The 23243-nt window shown below is 40.2% G+C and overlaps 2 protein-coding genes across 5 annotated transcripts in view; both read left to right on the forward strand.

Moving 5' to 3' along the window:
• Nucleotides 1-10572, forward strand: part of SPTLC1 (serine palmitoyltransferase long chain base subunit 1) — an 88437-nt gene extending 77865 nt beyond the window's left edge. For 2 of the 4 annotated variants that reach the window (XR_014063548.1, XR_014063582.1), the window contains 2 exons: nucleotides 2705-4103; nucleotides 4929-5586. The gene's annotated coding sequence lies outside the window, so the exon portion shown is untranslated. Of the gene's footprint in view, nucleotides 1-2704; nucleotides 4104-4928; nucleotides 5587-5987; nucleotides 6659-10404 lie in introns of those variants that run through there. The other 2 variants (XR_014063560.1, XR_014063554.1) reach the window with 2 other exon arrangements.
• The window catches only part of ROR2 (receptor tyrosine kinase like orphan receptor 2), a 275853-nt gene continuing 256471 nt past the window's right edge, over nucleotides 3862-23243 (forward strand). The window contains exons 1-2 of the mRNA XM_081523855.1: nucleotides 3862-4103; nucleotides 4929-5096. The gene's annotated coding sequence lies outside the window, so the exon portion shown is untranslated. The remainder of the gene's footprint in view (nucleotides 4104-4928; nucleotides 5097-23243) is intronic.

Here is a 23243-nt window from a genome sequence, read left to right on the forward strand (position 1 = left end):
CACTTTCTTGTTCTGGAACTGAAAATGCTATTAAAGATTTTGCAAATGGAAAGCAGAATGAACCGCTTGAATTGATGGCTACAAGAGCTACTGCTGGGCCTTGGTATAGAGTGGGCATTCTGTAATCATTATTGGTTGAATGAATGAATAAATGAAGTTTTCATACTTTAATTTCAGTGTCCTGGAGGCGTATATAAGCCAGAGCCCCATTTCCCTGAATTCTTGGACAAGTACTTCTCAGAGCTTTTAGGCTTCATCTTTCTGAGAAAAGACCACAGTGAATTGGTAGCCTGTAGTCTGAGGTAGAAGACTGCTATTTTCTAAAAGCTAGATGACACTATGATATATATATATATATTTTTTCACCTCAAGGAGCAATTATTCTTTTCTTTTCCAAAAGGAAGAAAACTTACTCTTCAGTATTCAGACAACATAGTAAGTAAGGACTCAAAAACACCCTCTTAGCTTGAATCTTTCTTCAAGAAAAAGGTCAAGTATTTAAGATATAGAAATGTTAAAATTAAAAAAAAATTTTTGCTGTTAATAACACTGGATTAACATGACAGAATGTCAGCATTTTTTAAAGATATTAATGTTGAGACTTAAATGAGATTCCCTTCAGCTCATAGTCCCTTTTCTCTGTGAATATTATGATGCCTCTCAGATGTGGCTTTTTAAATAAAAGCATCTTAATGAAGCAGTAAATAGCTCTACAGTGAGGGGATCATCTGTGAGGGGTGTGCTTCACAATGAATCACACCCACTGGTTTTGTTTTTGTAAATTTGAATTTTACTCCCCAATGGATACCCTACTTTTTGTATTCAAGAGATGAAACACATAAGGAATTCATTAAGAAATCAGGCTTTGGTGGGACAGCTTTGATTTGACACTTTTGAAATATGATCCAGGTCACAGCGGTGAATGGTGCAAACCTCTTTTTTGGCAATGGCATCTGGACTTGATTATTTTAAATTAGGTTGTGTGGTGCTGGCCTCCACCCGCCTGTGAAACTGCTACTGCAGACAGCCCTTGTTCCACAAGATGATATGGGAAATTAGATAAGTTCTGAATACTTAGAAATAAAATTTATGTTAATTATCAACTTTGTTGTTTCAGTATCCCATTTTTATAAGCTTCTAGAATGTCATCTTTTATCTTTCATTAGTAGTGATGGTTTTCATGCCAAAGATAAATTACACCTGGAGCATTTTATTAGTATTTAACTTCTTCCTTCAGAGGGGTAAGTGACACTAAATAGGTTCTTCAGTAAATATTTATTAAATGAATGGAAAATTACCCCCGAAATAACCTACCATTAAGACACACGAGTGTGTTCCGCGGGGTCCGTGGGAGGCTGTGTGGCTCTCTGCACACTGTGTCCTACAGCTTCACTCTCTTTCCTTCTTCAGTGGTCAGGAGTTCAAAAAGAGGGTGAAAATTGGGTTTAAACCCAGTTTTCAGCAGCTCATGTGTACAGTTTTCTGATTTCGACAGTGTTTATATTTGAAGTTTATTTTCTCTCAATCAGAGTCTGGTTAAAGAGGGGAAAAAAATACACTTTAACATCTAAAGAGTTTACCGACTGTCTGTATTTCTTCTTTTATGTTGTTTCAGAAATAGTCACACAGCCGTTTCTTAAATAATTTCATAGAAACCAAATTGCAAGTGCATTTATGTTCCAAAGATGAGTGGGTTATTTTGATGAGCTTTCAAATTTGAAAGGCCTCTTTAACAAATATTTTGGGAAGAGATCAAGCACCAAGAAGATCTGGAATGCTGATCTTCATTTGTATGCACACATGTCAGGGTGACACAATTGTATCCCACTTATTCTGCTCCCCAAGACTTAGATTAAAAGCATCCAAGGTTGTAGACTATTAACATCTGTAGTGTTATGTCTCAAAGCTCTCCAAGAAATTGCAACTCATTTGAACCTCCATAAAATCTACTAATGGATGAGAAATGAGGGAAACTGACTTGCCTCTCTTCCTACCGCCAGGATGTCACGAAGACTTGTTCTTGACTCCTGTTCACTCCATTTACTAGACTTTTCTATCACACAGCAATCCAACCTGGGCTAAAAACAGCCATGGAAGATCAAATCCTGGGAAAACAATAATTTCCAAAATGGCCCTTGAATCCCCCTTGCCTTCTAATCCAATATGACTTTCTTTTGTCCCACTGAACTGTTAACATACTTTGTGTCCCATCTTCTACTTTTATTTATTTATTTTTTTGGTGTCTCACACTACATTTTTTATTGTAAACCAAAGAGGACTGACAAAGATTCCATCTTTATTTTCTGAACTACACACCGAGTCACCAAATGTGGCCAACGAAGAACATTCCTGATGTCATATTATTCTTTTACCTGGATAATGCAAAAATTCTCTAACACATTGCTGAGCTAGGCACTGCTGCTGCTGCTAAGTCGCCTCAGTCGTGTCCGACTCTGTCACCCCATAGATGGCAGCCCACCAGGCTCCCCCATCCCTGGGATTCTCCAGGCAAGAACACTGGAGTGGGCTGCCATTTCCTTCTCCCACCTTCTACTTTTAAATTTGGGATTTTTTTCTCCTTCAAATGATGATGATTTTTTTTTTTCGTTTGTGTATCAAAAATAACTCATAAATGAGTCTTGGGAACACCATTAATATTCATGGAATATTGTTTCTGGATCACTTTTCCTCTGTTTCTGGACAGGCGAAGCAGACTTCCATATTAAGAACAGAGGGCACGGGGACTTCCAGTGACTAAGACTCCACGCTTCCACTGCAGGGGACCCATTTTCAATTCCTGGTCTGGGAATAAGATCCCACAAACAGTGCAGCTAAAAGGTTTAAAAAAACAAGAACAAAAATGGACCCTGGAAATAGAAGGTGGAATTTCAATACAGACTCTCAATTTCTTAGCTCTGTGACCTCAAGCAACGTTTGGAACCTCAGTTTCCCCTTCTGTGAAATGAGGTGAGACAAGCAGCTTCCTGGTGATATGTGGCCATTCCACAGAGCAGAGGTGATAGGATACCCAACACACGAAGCACAGAGCCCTGATTCCAGCAACAGTCGTTCAGAATGGATGCCCACAACCGACAGCCAATCAGAATAGACGCCCATGACCAGCATCAAGCCAGTTATGCAGGGCATCTAACTGGGTGCCCATTGAATAGCTACTGACTCACTGTGACTGAGTTTGGGCTCCCCCAAACACAGACTCTGAAATAAGGATTAAAAGGACAGCAGTATATCTGGGCGGTGATCCCCAGAAGCACCTGCAGGGTAGCAGGAGGCATCAGGGGCTCAGTCCTGCTGGGACCCTCCCAGTTGACTGTTTGATGAGCCAGAAGGCTGATTCATGGCCCCACGCCTGCGCCTCTGAACGAGGGCTGCTCCACACATTCTTGCCCATGTTGCACAAGCTCCAGTGGCCACAGGCACTTGCTGTAGGGGCCACAGAGGGGCAGATATGAGCCCTGAAGGAATGTAGCATCAACAATGTCTGCTATGACTGCTACTACAAGTTTTGCAAGGGAGAACTCAGTATTTACCAAGTCCCCAAGGAGACAGTGGTCACTTTCAACAGAGTTAAACCTAGGACTTTGAAGGACCCAGAAGCTCCCTGCCAGGCTGTTCTCTTCATGGTGAGTAGGCCTGGCCTGCTGCTCAAGTTCAAGTCCAGTCACAGATAGCAGATTGTCTCCCTGGTCAGCATTGGAGGGCTGCTGCTCCTGAGGTAAAGGGCTCCCTACAACTGAGACAGACCCTGAAGGAACTGACAGCTGGGAGCAACAAGCCCTTCCTCAAAGGAGTAACTGGATGGCCTGTCTGTCCAGTACATTCTAGAATTCTGGCAGGCAGGCTGTCACTGCCCGGGGCCACTCCCTCTGAGGGTGCTTCTTTGGAGGAAAAACCTCCATGTGCTGACATGTGAAGTGAAAGAACTGGCTTCCTGCCAGGACCACTCTTGTTGGGGATACCAGCCACAGCCTCCTTCACGCACGAACAGCCAGCTTCTCAGCACCTGACTCTTCAATATGAATAGATGGAGGAAAATTGCCTTTGTGAGAGGGTCTAAACCAAATGAACCAGCCAGACATAATCAGGTAAAGAATTATTTACACACACATTTCTATGGTTGGGTATCATCAGAAATAGTAGAGAAAACTCTGCATTTGTGAGTTGAGAATAATTATCAGAGACCAAAAAAATAGCCTAATTTTTTTTTGCAAGTTCAGTAGGTGGAGTGGAAGATAAAGTTAAGGAAATATCAGGGTAAGAAGAATGGGGAAATGGAAAATAGAAGAAAATATAGGAAAATTAGAAAATCATTCTAGGACAAACAGTATTTAATTAAATGAAGATGTAGAAATAAAGAAATAAAGTGGAGAAGGAAATGGCAACCCACTCCAGTTTTCTTGGCTGCAAAATTTCATGGACAGAAGAGCCTGGTGGGCTACATCCAGTCCGTGGGGTCACAAAGAGTCAAACATGACTGAGCATGCACACACAGCAGGGCATAGAAAGAAACAACTGAAAAAATTTTAAAGGTTAATGGATTCCCATTCACTCAGGTTTCTTTTATTGAATACTTCTGCTTCAACCAAATATTCTAGCCAAAGCTGAATTAAAGAACACAAGGTTTAGAGTTATCTATTTCCACCCAGAACACCAGGGAGAATTGATAATCCTAAACTTCCATAGAGGGAAAATACAGATCTTCTATTGTGACAGTCATTGTGGATGTCCTCAAAACAGAGGCCTATAGTATGGTCCCTCCCAGGGGAAGAGTCATGGCCAGGCATGATCATCCAGGGTGCTTTGGTCAGTTACTAAACGGGGTGTAGTGTGGCACAGCCCTGACCAAGGAAAGGCAGGGAGACATCTACAGGGACTGGTTTAAACTCCCTGCTACTCTCCTTGTTACTCAGGCTGTGATATTTGGAGCTGGTGCAGCCTTATCCCGGTGAAGACCATTGCTAACACACTGATGGAGGAGCAGAGCTGGAATGAGCCTGGAGCCTTGAAGCACATGGGAAGCTATCAATCCAACCTTGGGATTGCTTCCTTTTCCACGTCTCTTTAAGGGAGCAATCAAGGTATTTATGCTATTTTTAGACAGATGCTATGTTCTGGGAAGAATCTGGAGAATACACTCTAACATATTTCACTTTGGCATAAGGATTATTTTGAACTGAAGGCAGTTGAGAAGCGGCAGCTGTAGGAAAAGCTCTCTAGCCTCCCTCTATCTACCTAAAAACAGGGCAGAAGTTTCTGTTTGTGAAGGTGTACCCCTCTCCCGGACCAAGAGGGAAGAATCACCTTTATTACTAGAGATGGAGGTGATAAGTCTGCATAAACAAGTCCTACTAAATAACCCTTATCTCTCACTGCTTTCTCCCATGTATTTACTACCTCTAGAAGCCTAACTTAAACCCCTTTCCTTTATCTCGTTGCATCTCCACAGTTTATCACTCTTTGTTAAAATGACATACATGCCTCCAGGTCTAAGCACCCCTTGGGGTCCTTACTTTTATTCTATAAAGTCCTTTGTGTACACATAAAAATTTAAATTAACATCAAAGAAAATGTGTGTGCTTTTTCCTCCTGTTAATCAGTCTTTTGCCAGTTTAATTTGAAAATGCAGCTACAGAAACTAAGAAGGTAGATAAAGCTTTTCGTCCTCTACAATTCCTTGCTACCTAACACAGCTTAATTAATATACATACAAAGAATCAGAAATAATAATAGCATGGAACTTTACACCAATCAGAAGTTAAAAGCTAGTGAGAGATTTAGTAGAGACAAGTCACATTTCCCTCGGTCGTCACCAGCACTTCAAATGGTTTATCCAATAGTTTCTCAATGTCATTATTTTTAAAGATTTATTTATTTATTTGTTTTACGGTGGTGGGTCTTTGTTGCTGCACACAGGCTTTCTCTGATTGTGGTCTGTGGGCTTCTCTTTGCCATGGCTTCTCTTTTTGCAGATCACGGGCTCTAGCATGGGCTCAGTTGCCCCATGGCATGTGGAATCTTCCTGGACCAGAGATCCACCCAGTGTCCCTTGCATTGAAAAGTGAATTCTTAACCACTGGACCACCAGGGAAGCCCTCCCACTGTCATTGTAATTTGAATTTGCTGATAGCCAGTGAAGCTGGGCATTTATCACAGATTTGTTGGTCATGTATGTAGATTTCTTCTTCTACTGTCCACTGTACACTCATTTTATACACTTTGAATTCCTTGCTCTTTCCTAACTTATATGTAAGCTTTCTTTTTTCTTCAAGTTCTAACCCCTTATTCTCTATGTTGAAAATAACTTCTCACAGTCTGTGATTTAAGGAGATTAGGGCTAAATGACATAGCATTCTGGATGTGTCTTTTTTTTTTTTTTAAGATTTTATATTTTAGAGTAGTTTTAGGCCCATAACAATTGAGAAGAAGGTACAGAAATTTCTCATAAATCCTTTAACTCTTTATATGCATAGCTTCCCCCTTTATCAACATCACTCACCAGAATGGTACATTTGTTACCAAGGAGGAGCCAACATTAACCCACTATCATCACCACAAATCCGCAGTTTTCCTTAGAGTGCACTCTTGATATTGTACATTTTATGGGTTTGGACAAATGTATTAAAGTATATGTTTATCCTGATAGTGTTATACAGAATAGTTTCACTGCCTTAAAAACATTCTGAGCTCTGCCTGTTCATCCCTTGCTCCTCTGCCTCCAGTGACAACCACCAGTGTTTTATTATCTCCATTATTTTGCCTTTTGAGGAATGTGGTATAGTCAGAATCATCCAGTATGTAGGCATTTCTAGACTGAATTATTTGTTCCTTTTACCCCAGTGACTCAATTGTAAAAAGTCTACCTGCCAATGCAGGAGACGCAGGAGATGTGGGTTTAATCCCTGGGTCGGGAAGAACCCCTGGAGAAAGGAATGACAAGCCACTCCAGTATTTTTCCCTGGAGAATCCCATGGACAGAGGAGCCTGGTGGGCTACAGTCCATAGGGTCACAAAGAGTCAGACACAACTGAAGCGACTTAGCACACAGCGCATAGTTGATTTACAGTATCATGTTAGTTTAAGGTGTACAGCACAGTGATTCAGTTATATATGTATGTGTATTTCTTTTCAGATTCTTTTCCCTGATAGATTGGCTGTGTCATCTTTGAGACTGAACCAACCGCTGTGTAATCTTAGGCAAATTATTCAACTTCAGCCTCTTCTCTTCTAACAAGGCAATCTAATCCAACTCAGGATTATATAGGGAATTAAGTGAAACAAAGTATGCCAACAGGGTAGTAGATTAATATACAGAGGTAGCTTTTCTGATTTTTAGAGCAGGAAAGAACCTTAGAAATCATTGAGTCCATTGACCATCAAATCAATGCTATTTAGACAACACTTACCAGGTACCAGGGACAGTTTTTAGTTTTACACATATTAGCCGATCTGATCCTCCCAACAATGCTATTTGATGATACTATTGTTACCCCAATTTTACAAATGAGAGAACTGAGAAACACAGAGACTAGGACACTTGCCCAAGACATCTTGGAGTGGGCAAGCAAGATGAAGTTACAATTTCTGCTCTTTTATCTACTGGGAGGAGTGCTCACAACAATTCAGTTTTTTTAAAAAAATGTTGTTTAGATAAGAGATCATTTGAAAAGGACTGATAACCACTCCTTAGCTACTGTAGGGACATCTCAAGTTTCTAAAGAACTACTGGTTGAGGCCTGCACCAACATATGAGGAGCCATGGACCCAGACATGAGGTGTCAGCTAGAGTCCTCCTCCCAAGCCCACAGCACCCTGGGGAGTGTTCCCTGATCATCTCCCATAAATTAGCAAGAAATGCCTTTGAATGCAGTAAGGAGGGACCACCCACCCTCATTATACACGAGTGGGTTCTTCTGGGAAGAGAGTCTGTAGCTTCCATCAGATTCTCAAAGGGGCTCATCATCCCAAACAAGGTTAATTTACTCATTAAACACCAGTCTAAATCTTAAGCTCCCCCCAAAAACTAACAGATGGAGCTTTCTTCTTTTTACTTTTACAATGAAAAGAGCTCGAATTTCCCTGAGCTGCAGGGGCTCTGTGAGCAAGTTTTACTCAAGTGGATAAAGGAGAGTCAATAGATGCTGTAAGAAAAAAAAAAGATGTTGTAAGGAGAGGGAAAAATCCTTTTCCACACCCTCTTGTGTTCTGTCCCTGGGACAATGCAAATTAAACTGACACCACCACCCCCCCCCCAAATAAAAAACATATTAGGAGGAGATAAAGGTTTATTTTATATCCATATGAGGCAGCCTCACAGAAATAAAATGAAAACCCCGAAGAAGTGGTTAGGCCTGAGAGTTTATATACCATTTTTAATGAAGAGTGAAAGAGTATGGAAACAGGACAAAGGGAAAGAAATTTATGCTTCTAGGGGCAGTGAATTGCAAGAAGATCAATCTATGAGGGAAACGAATGGAAGATAACAGTAGTTTTAGTTAAGGTTTGTTTGTGAGGATCCATCTCGGTGTTGACTCTGTCTCAGGCAATAAGAATATTCTCTGCTTCGTATGGAGAGGGCACTTTATCACTGGAAATTGATAACTTGCTTTTAGGTGGGAAGCAGGAGGTCAGAGCCCTTCTTTCACCTGCTGTTTCTCAAATGTTTTCAGTTCAAAATAATCAATATGTCAAAGATCAGAATCTTTCCCATGAGAGGTGTCTCCATCACCACTACCATCCCCACCTTCTCTGTCCTACCAGCCTTCTCCCAGGACAGGGTCATTCAGTTTCATTAAATAAGCAAACAGCCTGGAGATTTTAACCAGAGGGATATTCTATGCAAATAATTGCTCTGGGGACTTGGATCAGCTCAGCGACCAGAAGTTGTGAGGCCATGGGATTTGGGTCCCTGGGGGGAACCTCCCCAGTGCCAGGGCCTCCCTTACCCCTCCAGCGTTTCCTGAACCATCAGGGACACTGCTTAAAGCCACTTAGTTCGTTCCATCTCACCTGGAATTCAGCCTGGGCAGCTGTATCTCAAAGGTTTTCTTGAATAACAATGCTTTCGAGGTTTATTTCTGTAGAAAGAGTTTTCTGAATTAAACCCATCTAGGTTAAAACTCCATTCAAGATAGTAACAGAACTTGTTGAGCAAATACTGTATTAAAGCAGTGCTAATATGCCTATACAGTTACAGTTAGGTAAGGAAATGCGCTTGTTGAATTTAATCCAATACTTGGCCCACAGCATTCCATGGTCTGGAGGGAGTTTGTTTAAGCAATCCTGTTTCTCAAAGCCAAAACATAAGTAAATTAAAATTCTTTACTGTATTGGGGAAATTTGAACAGATCACATTTTCCTGGTGGTACTTTTAAAAGGAGAATGATGAATCCAATTGTGTGTATGTTACAAGCTAACAAAATAATCTCCCTAACACCATTCTGATGTGTAAATAAACAAGTGTGTGTGCCCAAGGGGAAAACAACTGAGTATTTTAATACAAGGAACAGAATAGGAAAGGTATCCTGTCTCTTCAACAAAGTGAGATTTCTACTTTATTTCAAGCAGGGCTTAAGGGTACATTATAAAATCTTTTAAATGACAATTTATTATAATAGAAAAAAAAAATGTGTTCATTGTATAAAAACTTTAAATGTTCAGGAAAGCAACAAGGACAAAAATCACCCTCCTTAATCCTTCTCCACAAAGGTAACAATGAAAAGAGTAACTTGATTAGTGATAGAGTTAGTTTAGGGGAGAGGGGAGTAACCTTTAAAGAAGACATGTTTGAAGATGTCTTCAAAGATGTAACACTTAAAAGCAAAATTATATGTATATATAGGCTCAGATGGTAAAGAATCTGCCTGCAGTGCAGGAGACCTGGGTTTGATCCTTGGGTCGAGAAGATCCCCTAGAGAAGGGAATAGCTAGACACTCCAGTATTCTTGCCTGGAGAATTCCATGGACAAAGGAGCCTGGCAGGCTACAGTCCATAGGGTGTCAAAGAGTTAAACATGACTGAGTGACTTTCTATGTAAATGAGGAATTTTTTTCTGAATGAAATTCAGAAAAATCTTTTTTCTGCTTGCATATTTCTGAGTTGTCCTATTTATAATGATACTGTTCCTGAGAGATCAGAGCAATAACCACAATCAACAATTTAGCATTTAATGAACCCCTATACTTTGTCAAGGACTCATTTGATTTCCTCAAAAACCTGGCAAAACCTCACATGAATAACAAACTTTTTATAACTAAAAATTTAATCATTAAATCCAGATTAATTGGCAGGATATTATATTAAGATATTAGAGAAAGTCCAGTGCCTTTGGCATGGAGAACCAGTTGAAATAGTAACTAATGTAAAACAAAGGCTGCCTCTGACTTTAGGACCATTTTGCATCAATTATACACATGCCAGGAGGGAGACAGAGCACCAGAATTTGAACCCAAGGGATGACAAATGGAGCAGTCAACTACATAATGGAATCTAACTCTTTGAACAAATAAATATCTGAAAGTTCATACTGATACAAAATAAAATCTTGAATAAGTAAATAAGTGGGGAAGTAGTAATAATTCTTTCTTTCAGGTGAATTCCAATTAACAATGGTATAAAGAATGAGGGAAATAGAAAATTAGCAATGTTCTTAAGCTCTCAAGCTTGAGATTGGGAGGGGGTAGATACCGACATAATAATTGTCATAGGCAAGAGCCACTGATGGGTGTGAAAATTACTGGGGTAAAGTTTGAGGAGCAACAGGATATTTGTGTTATCTCAAAATATCCTCCCTCTAACAATGACACTGCACAGTGTGGACCCGAACAGACAGTCTTCCCAAGGGACTGAGGGTAATCTCATCAACAATTAGACAGACCCACATGATGAACCCAGAGAGGAGACATTGCACTGAGAAAGGCAAAACACCATTTGGATGGTATGCCTGCTGAAAATGTGTAACCTCAGTCTAATCATGAAAAAGCATCAGACAAACCCAAATCAAGAGACATCTTATAGAAGGAATTGACCACAGCTCTTCAAAAGAGTGTCAAAGTCATGAAGGATAAAGATGACTGAGGAGTTGTCCCAAAACAGAGGAGACTAAGGGGTCTTGACAACTAGATGCCAGGTGGGATCCTAGAACAGAGATGGGACATAGTGGGAAAACATGAGACTTGAATAAGGTCTACCTCCAGTTTGTCTAGTAGCCTCCTATCAACACTTATTTCCTGGATTTGATCACCATGCTTTGGAAGGTGTTAACATAGCAGGGCTTGGGTGAGGGTATGCAGGAACTCGCAGCCTTATTGTGCAACTTTTCTGCAAAACTAAAAATATGTCAAAATATAAAGATAAGAAACATGGCAGCAGAGAGAATGACTTCCTCCTACTTGAGCACCAGATCATAAGTCCCATGGGGGGTTGCTCTCCATGGCTGGCATGGATTTCTGATCAGTGACCTGACTGCTTCTCTCATGGGCAACAGTTACAGTCCCAGTAGAATTGAGGCCAAGATTTATTTAGTCTTGTGCAAAGTGGGAAGGTGCCAGTTATTAATAATAAGAGAAACTGGCTCTTTCTCACCAAGGTTGGTGTATGACTTGAGCAGAAAGTTGAATTAAAGGAATCTTCAAAGATATGCCTACAAACTGACTAAAATATGTTCATAGTTTAACATGGAACACATGCTCAATGTTCTCAAGTTCGTGTTGAGATTAGGAGGGAGCAAAAAATAACACCTCTCTTTTCTTCTCCTGAATTCTGAACAAATTGACAAATAAGACAATCAGTGATCAAAATATCAGTTTCTCGAGTGTTAGATTGAAGAAAAGGGTTTTTCCTCTACTTTCTAAGGACTTTTTCTTAATATCTGTCCCCCCCCACCCCCAGACCCACCCAGTCATGGGCAGAGCTGAGCCACTACAGTCCCTGAGAAGGCAGGGCCCAATGACCAGATTTTGTGGAGCCCAATGACCAGATCTGGAGAGCCTGTTATCTCCCAAATCGTGGATGATCCAAATGCCCTCAGCTCCCCCCAAACACCCATCAGATAAGTCTCCCTCTTCGCTTGCACTGAATGAAGTGAAGGGGGAGAGATCCCTTTTTTCTGAGCTAAGCTCAGAATGCTGTGGGTGAGTGTAGGAGGGAAAATGATTTCCCTACAGCTTATTCCTGAAAGTCAAGCAAATGTACATGAATTAAGGTTGCCAGGGTTGGGGAGAGGGGTGAATGCAAACTTAGTATTTAATGGGGACAGAGTTTCAATTTTGCAAGGTAAAAAGAGTTCTGTGGAGGGATGGTGGTAACGTAGCCATGTGAATGTACTTAATGCCATAGAACCATATGCTTAAAAAATAGTTAAGATGGTAAATTTCATTAAGTGTATTTCACCACAATTTAAAAAATTTTTCAATTAAAAAATGAAAGAAAAAAGGTACATGAATTAATAACAATGACACAAATCGACTATGATTTTACCATATCAGTTTTATTTAAGAGCCAAGCCATCACTATGTCTAGATTTATGTCTGCTCTGGAGAGAAGCAGAAAATGGTCTCAGAAAATTTCTTTTAGCTATTCTTTCCCCAAGGACTATAGCATAAGAATGTTCAGAAAGTATTTCTCTGGAGTTTCATACCTGCTTCAGGAGTGAGTAAATAAAAGGATGCTGTCAGTTTCCCAGTAATGAGCAGGGAAGAAGCTAACATGGGGTCATACCAAAGATAAAGTCGGTGGAGACAAGAGATTGTGGGGAAATCATTCAGGATAATGTTTTGCTCTACATCAAAGGCGCAGATGATGGACCCTGATCAAGGTCGCGTGGGGAGGTGGAGGGGGCACCACGTCCCCTTCCCAAGATCCCATCTTGACTCCTCTGGATACAAAGTGGCTCTGAGCTGGCTCCAGATGGAGACTGAACCCGTGACCTCTCTGCATAAAGACATCATGACACCCACTACGCCATCTGGGGCTCATAAAACCACATTCTCTATCTTTTCTTGGCTCTCAGGCTAGTCAAAAGCTGAAGGGCAATATTTGGGACCGCTCTGGTTTATTCGTGGGCTTTAATTCAGAACACATTTCCACAAAGAGAGGCAGAACAAAGCACAATAGCACTAAAGTTCAATTTACATTCTCAGTCAGTGAAACAAAATGGAAATAAAAAACAGTTGTGTGAGAGTCATTTATAACTAAACTATGGCTCCAAAAGCGCCTTTCCTATAAAGTCATGGAATAAAAGACATTTTCAAACCACCAGCAAGGAAAGCTTAAGGGACCAAAAAAGGAGAGGTGAAGGATTTCTATTTGAAAATAAATAAATAAATGAAATTAGAGCACCGATGATGGCATGCAGTCTCTCTCTCTCTCTTTCTCTCTCTCTCTCTGGATTTGGCAGATATAAAGTTATTTCAGTATTTCCTGATTTAAAGTGTTTTCCTCCTGGTCATGGTTGGTTTTGGTGCTGCTAGTCATCAGAAGGCAATGGCACCCCACTCCAGTACTCTTGCCTGGAAACTCCCGTGGATGGAGGAGCCTGGTAGGCTGCAGTCCATGAGGTCGCGAAGAGTCAGACACGACTGAGCGACTTCACTTTCACGCATTGGAGAAGGAAATGGCAACCCAATCCAGTGTTCTTGCCTGGAGAATCCCAGGGATGGCGGAGCCTGGTGGGCTGCCGTCTATAGGGTCGCACAGAGTCAGACACGACTGAAGCAACTTAGCAGCAGCAGCAGCAGCAGTCATCAGAAAGCCAATGCTGTCCCAGGAAATCCTTCAGGTTTTACTTCGTAGTTTGGTGAGACTCCTCCAAGACCACAGGGCTTGTCTGCCATCACAATGCCGTGATTTCCAGGTACAAATTTGCCATAGTAAGTTATGTCTGGCTTGTTCTACTCCAAAAATTTACCAAGTGCTGGCAGATGGCTGCCATTCCAACCACCACAGCAGCTCCGCAGTTAAGAACCAGCACATGAAACACCGATGTTCTTATAGGACGGGAATCATTCTAGGATTGAGGTGCTAAATAAAGGGACTCCCTGAGTTGAATTTCAAGTTTGAGCTTCCACAGCTCATCAGCAGCAGGACCAGAAGGAGACTCTTGACTCTGCGTCTTGCACATTTTATGCAAAGCTGAAAGAGGAAAATTCTTAGAACACACCCAAGTCCTCACAAGAGTGGTCACATAATGCTGTTCACAGCTCTTGGGCGCCAAGCTGTCCTCATCACCAGGCCTTCACTTGAGCCAAATTTTCTCTCAAACACTTCTGAGTCTCCGGGCTAGTTTGTCACTGTCTGTTTAGTGTTTCTTTTACAGGATCTTTCCCACATTATATTGTAATAATCCATTTACAGGCCTGTTTCCACAGTTGCACTGTAAACTTCCTAAGGATATGGGACATCCCTAATTCATCCCCATCTCCATGGATTTCAGCCCAGTATTTGGTGTGTAGCCAGGACCTTGTGAAATGTTTACAGAAAGAATTCATGGTCTATCCATACTAAATGCAATAACTTCTCAAATTAGTTTTTTTTTTTCCAATTTTTTGTTTTCCTTTGTGTATGGATACTTGCTAAAGAAATCCACTTAGAAGATACATTTAGACACGGTAGGAAACAGTTGGAGCTCAAACCTGCTTGTTAGCTCCTCCTCCAGAATCCAGTCCATAACTTCAACTCCTTTGCTTCCTGCTAAGAGAGTTTAGAATGGCTTAATACTTGAATAAACAGCAAGGTCCTACTGAATAGCACAGGAAACCACACCCAATACCCTTTGACAAACCATGATGGAAAAGAACGTGAAAAAGAATGAACATATATATATAACTGAGTCACTTTCCTGTTCAGCAGTAATTAACACAACATTATAATTCCAACTATTGATGTGTTGTTGTTTGGCCACTAAATTGTGTCTGACTCTTTTCACCCCATGGATTGTAGCCTGCCAGGCTTCTCTGTCCATGGACTTTCCCAGGCAAGAATACTGGAGTGGGTTGCCATTTCCTCCTCCTTCCCAACCCAGGGATTGAACCAGCATCCCCTGCATTGGCAGGCAGATTCTTTACCACTGAGCCAATTCAACAATATTTCAATTGGGGGTAGGGTGGGGAAATGGCTTGATACTGGTTTCCCAGACTCCCTTGCAGCTCATGGGAGCAGTTATGGCCAAAGATAAGTCAGTGAAGGTCCCATGGGAAGTTTCCCTTTCCTCTTACATTGAAGGCCACTGCCGCCACCTGCAGACAGGGCAGCAAATGTGAATGTGAAATCCATCACTAATCATGGAGTTGCAGGGAGACAGAGTGATCCAGGGTCTCAGGGAACATCATAGAACAGCTGAACCTGGACAGCGACAGCTATCTCCAGACTTGTTCTGTAAGAAGAAGTCCTTCTCTTTTGAAGCCATTTTGAGCACAAAGGTGGCCTAATGTCTTTGAACATTTTCCATGTAACAAGAAATAATGGAGCAATTGCTCTGAGCAGAACATTGTGCTAATTTGAAGGGAAAGACACAGTTTTCACTAAGACAAGGCATCAAGGAAGATGCCTTTTTGGAATTTTATAGCAAAGCCTATTTGAGGGTATTAGCATCTTCCCAAGTCTTATAATATTTTGCTTTTTCTGCTATGACTTCCCAACACAAGGCTATGTATGTGTATTTTCTGAACCATTTTAAAATAAGTTACGGTTTTCATGACATTTTTTCCTTCAATGCTTCATAATTAATAATTTCCAAATGTAAATGTCCACCTCAAATGTCTCCCATAGTTCTTCTTTAGAACCACGATCCAAGTATTGTGTTCTGTTTTTATCTAAACTAGCCTTCCTAACCCCTTATATTTGCATAATACTGGTTTGTCGGAGAGACCAGACCACTTGTCATGAGAAACGTCTCACTCTAAGGATTTTGCCAGATTGTTTCCTCCTGGCATCATTTTATTGGTCCTCTGTCCCTGTATTTCCTATAACTGGAGTTCTGTCTAAAGGTTTGATGAGATTTGAGTTTAAATGTTTTTAGCAAGAACACTGTAGGAGATCCATGTGGGTATTTCTCATGGTGTCTTCTCGTCACACAGAGCCCTGTGCCACCTTTTATTCTCAGGCAAGCTTCTCAGCCACTGGGCTTGTGCCTCCCCTCCTTGCCCATATCACACTGTCCCTGTACCTGATATGAAGCATCTCATGGTCCCCTCCACGCCTCTGTGTGCATTATGCTCTATTCAGTGCTCATCTTTCTCCTGTAGGCTTGGTCCACGGTAATAAGCACAGTAGCATGGCCCTTGTATGTGGACAGGACCTGGAAGTTGCTTCTGACCAGTGAAATACAGCACAGGTGAAGGAAGGTCACTGGCCTGATTAGGTTATGTGCAACAGTAACTTCCATCTAGCCAGGAGATTCTCTCTTGCTGACTGATGATTCAAACTGCCGTGTTGGAGAAGTTCATGTGGTAAAGAATGGAGCATAGTCCACCAACAGCCAGGAGGAATGACCCCTCAGTCCAACAGCCCTCAACAACCTGAAGCCTGTCAAGAGTCATGAGAGCCTGGAATTGACTCCTTCCCTGTTTGAGCCTCAAATGAGACCCTGGCCCTGGCTAACACTTTGGTCTCATGAGAGACCCTGAGTCAGATCACTTGATTGTGCTCCACAGGGATTCCCCACCCACAGGAGCTATGAGATAATAAATGTGTATTGATTTAAACTGATATATTAAATAGCAATAGATAATGACTACAACCCACATACTGTAATTCCATACTTCAAGCCTAGTCAGTCTTCAAGGACCAGCTTAAATACCTTAGTATACTTTAGCACCCTAATGCCCTGAGTCTCTGTTGATCCTTCATTGTCAGAATCACACAATTCATGATCTCAGACTACACTAGGACCATTAATATTATCCCTCCAACCAAACCATATGTCCTTTGCAGGCAGGAGCCACATGTAAGTGCTGTATCTCCTGCATTCTGGAGCATCACGCTGCATACATAGGAGGTACTCACTGAATACTTCTTATTAACAACAGTAGCAACTATTATAGTCAGCAATCTGTAACAGTGTATACTCACTATAATCCTAGCTTACCAAATGTTGAGAGCTCTATCAGGAGCTATAATCAAACATGTCTATAATAACAAAAAATGTTTGGCCCTGAAAAAGAAAACACTGTTTTTTGGGATTTCCTTTTAGTTTTTACTTCTTGATGAAATGACACAAATGGAGTGAATTAGTGACAACGATGTTTTCCAGATGTTCTCTAGATATGACAATAAAAATATAAACAAGACTCTTTTTTATTTTTTCCCAAGGAAACTCTATTAATAAGTTCAGTTGACCCTCCCCCATATTCACATTTCCCCCTTAGCTTGGTGTGCCAAGCACAGTAAGGACTTAGAGAATCCACATGCTGGTAAAGTTACTTTATAGTTCCCACTTAAAGATGGAGTCCTGAGCACAGTATTTCTTCCCTCAAAAGCCCCACGAAATGAGATAAAACTTACTTTTAAATGACAAATTCATCAGCTTGCTGAAAAACAGCAAAAGGGTTTATCAGGGAATTGAACATTGTGCCTAATTACAAACAATTCTTGAGAAATTCTTGAGAAACCTATATGCAGGTCAGGAAGCAACCGTTAGAACTGGACATGGAACAGCAGACTGGTTTCAAATAGGAAAAGGAGTATGTCAAGGCTGTATATTGTCACCCTGCTTATTTAACTTATATGCAGAGTACATCATGAGAAACGTTGGGCTGGAGGAAGCACAAGCTGGAATCAAGATTGCTGGGAGAAATATCAATAACCTCAGATATGCAGATGCACCACCCTTATGGCAGAAAGTGAAGAACTAAAGGGCCTCTTGATGAAAGTGAAAGAGGAGAGTGAAAAAGTTGGCTTCAAGCTCAGCATTCAGAAAACTAAAATCATGGCATCTGGTCCCATCACTTCATGGCAAATAGATGGGGAAACAGTGGAAACAGTGGCTGACTTTATTTTTCTGGACTTCAAAATCACTGCAGATGGTGATTGCAGCCATGAAATTAAAAGATGCTTACTCCTTGGAAGGAAAGTTATGACCAACCTAGACAGCATATTTAAAAGCAGAGACATGACTTTGTCAAAAAAGGTCCAGCTAGTCAAGGCTATGGTTTTTCCAGTGGTCATGTATGGACGTGAGAGTTGGACTGTAAAGAAAGCTGAGCACTGAAGAATTGATGCTTTTGAACTGTGGTGTTGGAGAAGACTCTTGAGAGTCCCTTGGACTGCAAGGATATCCAACCAGTCCATCCTAAAGGAGATCAGTCCTGAATATTCATTGGAAGGACTGATGTTGAAGCTGAAACTCCAATACTTTGGCCACCTGATGAGAAGAGCTGACTCATTTGAAAAGACCCTGATGCTGGGAAAGATTGAGGGCAAGAGGAGAAGGGGACAACAGAGGATGAGATGGTTGGATGGCATCACCAACTCAATGGACATGAGTTTGGGTAAACTGCGGGAGTTGGTGATGGACAGGGAGGCCTGGCGTGCTGCAGTTCATGGGGTCGCAAAGAGTTGGACACTGCTGAGTGACAGAACTGACTGAACTGACAAACAGTTAGCTGGCAATAGAGATGTTTATCTGAAAATTAAGGTCCCTCATTCATTTCCCAAGGATCTAAACAGTGTAGAGAAAATGACAGAGTGGATAATTTTCCCTTAGAGAAGCATGGGAGAGAATGAGGTAATTTTGGACTGACAGGGAAGAAATATAAAGATATCTCTCCCCAAGGGTAAGAGGTATATGAACTTACATCATACCCTGAATAAGAGCCATCGACAGTTATATGGCTCCCTGCCATGCCTAACTTCTCCCCAAAACACCTTCAAGAAAGGAGACTGATGGGAAGTCGTTAAGGAAACACACAAGAAGGCTCACTCAGTTGCCTTCTATCATTAAAACACGTGAAACATGCATGAAAGAGAAGGACCAAGGTGAGCAAACACAACAGACTTGGAAGGAAACAGACAATACAGACAGCAGCATGGGCTTTCAGTTCAGTTCAGTCACTCAGTCTTGTCTGACTCTTTGCGACACCATGGACTGCATCACACCAGGCTTCCCTGTCCATCACCAATTCCTGGAGCTTACTCAAACTCATGTCCATTGAGTCAGTGATGTGCTGATTATCTTAATCCACAAAATGGGAACAGGGATCACTTGCCCTGAGTCATATTGTTTAAGCAGGAGAGGAGTGTGAATACCTCAAAAGAGTTTTCTTTGAAAGAAAAAAGGAAAAAAAAAAGGGTACTGGATTGCCAAATAACAATGTCCGCTACACACTGTTACATCTCTTCCAAAAAAAATAATTTGAGGATATACTCCAATATAAAGGAAAAAGACTTTCAGGAAAAAAGATGACGCCTAAATCAAAGAAGAATGGTAAGCAAAGAAACATACATGTATATCAACAGTTGTAAATGATACGGCTATAAAGTGGACTTCAGTTTTTGAATCAGGATTCCTTAAAAAGTAGGAGCAAATATTGTTTTGTTTTTGTCTTTTAAATAGGTGACCCATAGCCTGGAATTGCAATTCCCAATTATTTCAGTGAAATACAGGAGAAAGAAGTAAAAAGAGGAGTGAAGATAGTTAAAAGCCAGCAAAAACATAAGTGAGTTAGTCTTGAAAAGTAGGAGAGTAAACACATATGTTTATACTCCAAATTACAAAGTATATATATTTGCCCAAGTGTTAGTGGTATGATTATGAATATAGAGAAATAGCAAATTCTTCTCACTGATCATTAGGGGAAAGCATAATAAAACAACAAGGAGAAAAAAATGTCTTCATTCATCATTTTGGCAAACAATTATTTTGATAATCGAGTTTTAGTAGGGGTAAAGAGAAATATACTCTTGTAGAAGTGTAAATGTACAGTCTGGAAGGAGATTTACTAGTATCTCTCAAGCGTTCAAATACATGTACACACTTAACTAGCAATTCCCCTTCTAAGAAACTTTAAGAAATATTTGCACTAGTTCACACAAATAAATGTTGACAGTGATCCATGTAGAATTACTTAAAATAACATAAATAAATAAAGGACCTATAATTCTTCAAATAAAGGAATGACTGAATTGTTGAATATCCGTGCCACAGAATCTCCTACAACAGTTTGAAGCAGAGTTTGGTTAAGATTTTTTTGGTAAAGGGGCAGATAGTAAATGTTGTAGGTTGTGGGTGCCTCATGGTCTCATACTCAACTGCTCAGTTCTGCTATTGGAATGCAAAAGCAGTCATAGGCAATAATAAAATGAGTGAACAAAGCAGTGCTTCAATACGACCTCATTTATAAAAAGAGGCAGCAGGTCAGATTTGACTATAGATTATTTGCCATGCATTTAAAAGATTTCATTTGATATAATGTACTGATATGAAAATGTTTCCATCATGCATTCATTTAGAGAATAGAGTTGGAAAACAATGTATTATATGATGCAAATTTGAAAATTATATGTGCATTTACATATACTGTCAATTCTCATTATTATAATAATGTTCTATGAAGTCACCTCCAACAGTGAATTAACAAATACTGAACCATTTGCTCCTGAGGGAAATACAGAGTTAGGTTCCCGTGAAACTCGAGTCGCATTTTCACTAACTGCTTAATACATAAGGGCTTCCCAGGTGGTGCAGTGGTAGAGTCTGGCTGCCAATGTAGGAGACATGAATTCAGTCCTTGGGTTGAGAAGATCCCCTGGAGGAGGAAATGGCAAACCACTCCAGTATTCTTGCCTGGAAAACTCCATGGACAGAGGAGCCTAGCAGGCTAGAGTTCATGGGGTTGGAAAGAGTTGGACACGACCGAGTGAGCCCACACAAGCACACACTTAATACATAACCTTGTTTTATGTGTGTTTCCATTTAAAGACACTATATTTAATACTTATTGTTGATTCATGAACATTGAACTCACAACCAGCAGCACTGTAACTCATGGGTGAAAGAAACTTATATGACACATCACAGCCTTCCTGTGCTTAGGACAACAGACAGTTCTTCAGTGTTGTGCACAAAAAGAAAAACGTGGTGCTCAGTAGACCACAAAAAGGACACCTGTTTTCAGTGGGAGCTGAAATAAGAAGGCAGAATGTCAAAACTACTTCAAGATTTTTAAAAAGTAATTGAGACTATGGCTTGCTGGTCAAAATATTTAAAATGTAGCCTAGAAATTAATTTAAAAAATTATAACAAGTACCCAAATGTCTGTCAACAGATGAATGGGTAAATGAAATGTGATCTATTCATTGACTGGAAATGTATTCAGCAATAAAAAGAAATGGAGAATTGATATATTTTCCAACACATAGAGATGTTGAAAATATTTTGCTGAACAAAATAAACTAGTCTTAAAGATCACATATTGTATTTTAATAACTGCCTAAGGCTGGGAGGTTTGGGGAAATTGGGCTGCGAAATCTGTCTTTTAGTGGAGACAAATGTTTTAAAATTAGATTGTGATGATGATATATTCACAACTTTGAATATATTAAAAAACACTGACTTGTACACTTTAAATGGGTGAATTGTATGGTGTGTAAATTATAACCTAATAAAGGTATTTTTTAAAAAAATCAGTGAGTTATTTCCCCTCAACTCACAACAGGGTCTCCTGTATTGCAGACAGGTGCTTTACCATCTGAGCCACCAGGGAAGCCCCTGCGGTAAACGTATAAGGCAGGCTAAAGATGGCTACAAATTCTTCGATACCTTTCCCATAGAAATGGGTGTCTTTCTCCTCCTTTTGGATCTGGGTTGATCTGTGCCTGTTTTGTCCTATGGAGTATGACAGATATGAAGCTATGCCAGTTCTAGGCATAGCCTTTAAGACCAATACCTATTATTGAGTCCTCTTGGTGCCCTGGGTTGCCATGTAAGAAGTCTGACTAGCCGAAGGCCATTACAAGAAGCCCAACTATGAGAAGACTCATTGGAGAGTAAGATACTCTGTGAAAAGAGAGAAAGGCCAAGAAAGACCAGTGACCACTGAAACACACTGAATAAAAAAGCCATCTGGAAGGAATACCTCAGCCCCAGGGACCCTAGTTGACCCTATGTAGCTCAGAGAGTGACTATCCAGTTGACCTTTTCCAAAAATTGTGAATTACAATATTGTGAGCAACATCAAATCTTTGTTTTAAAAACAACAGTTGTTTTAAAATTGTTCCTTAAAAACAAATGGTTCTTTTAAGCCACTAAGTTTTGGTGTAGTTTGTTATTTTGCAATAAGGAACTGGAATAAAGTAACAGACCCTCAGGAAAAGATGGCATGGAAGACCAAGAAGCTCTATGGGACTAAAAGCCAATGATATTCTGTAATGACATTTGCATTCCTGGGGGTAAATTCCGTATGGTCATGATGTATAATCCTTTTGATATCTGTAGGATTTGATTTGCTAAAATATTACTTAGAATGTTTTACATTGAGTTCTTGAGAGGTATTCATCTATAGTTTTGTGTTTTTGTAATGTATACTATTTTGGTAATCAGGATGATTCTGGCCTCAAAAACTGAGCTGAGAATTATTTCCTCCTTTTTGATTTTATAGAAGACTGTGTATTGAATTGCTGTTATTTCTTCCTTAAATAATTTGCAGAATTCACCAATATAATCATCTAGGTCTGGCATTTGCAATGAGAGGAAGTTTTTAACTACAGTTTCAATGTCTTTAATAGATATAGGGTTATTTAGTTTCTTTCAGAATGAACTTTGGTAATTTATGTCTTTTGAGGAATTAACCTGTTACATCTAAGTTGTTGAAATTATTGGCATAAAGTTGTTAAAATATCCCTTTATTATCCTTTTAACGTCTGTATAATCTCTAGTGCTGTCACGCTGTGTCACTTTAGCTAGAGATTCATCAGTGTTATTGACCTCAAAGACTTGGTTTTATCAATTTTCTGTTGTCTGTTTCATTTAATTCCTCTATGATCCTCATTGATTCCCTCCTTCTGCTTATTTTTGACTTAATTTGCTCTCTAATCTCTAGTTTCTTGTGGTAGCAGTTGACATTATTGATTTAAGTCATTTTTTCTTTTCTCATGTATGCACTTATGCTATTGATTTCCTTCTAGTATAGCTAAAGCTACACCCCCACAAATTTTGCTATGTAGTGTTTTCATTCGCATTCAATTAAAAATATCTTATTTCTCTTTTTATTTCTTCTCCATCCTATGGGTCATT

This window comes from Giraffa tippelskirchi, chromosome 1, assembly GCF_054371585.1.
Source record: "Giraffa tippelskirchi isolate mGirTip1 chromosome 1, T2T-mGirTip1v1.2.pri, whole genome shotgun sequence".
Classification (NCBI taxonomy): domain Eukaryota; kingdom Metazoa; phylum Chordata; class Mammalia; order Artiodactyla; family Giraffidae; genus Giraffa; species Giraffa tippelskirchi.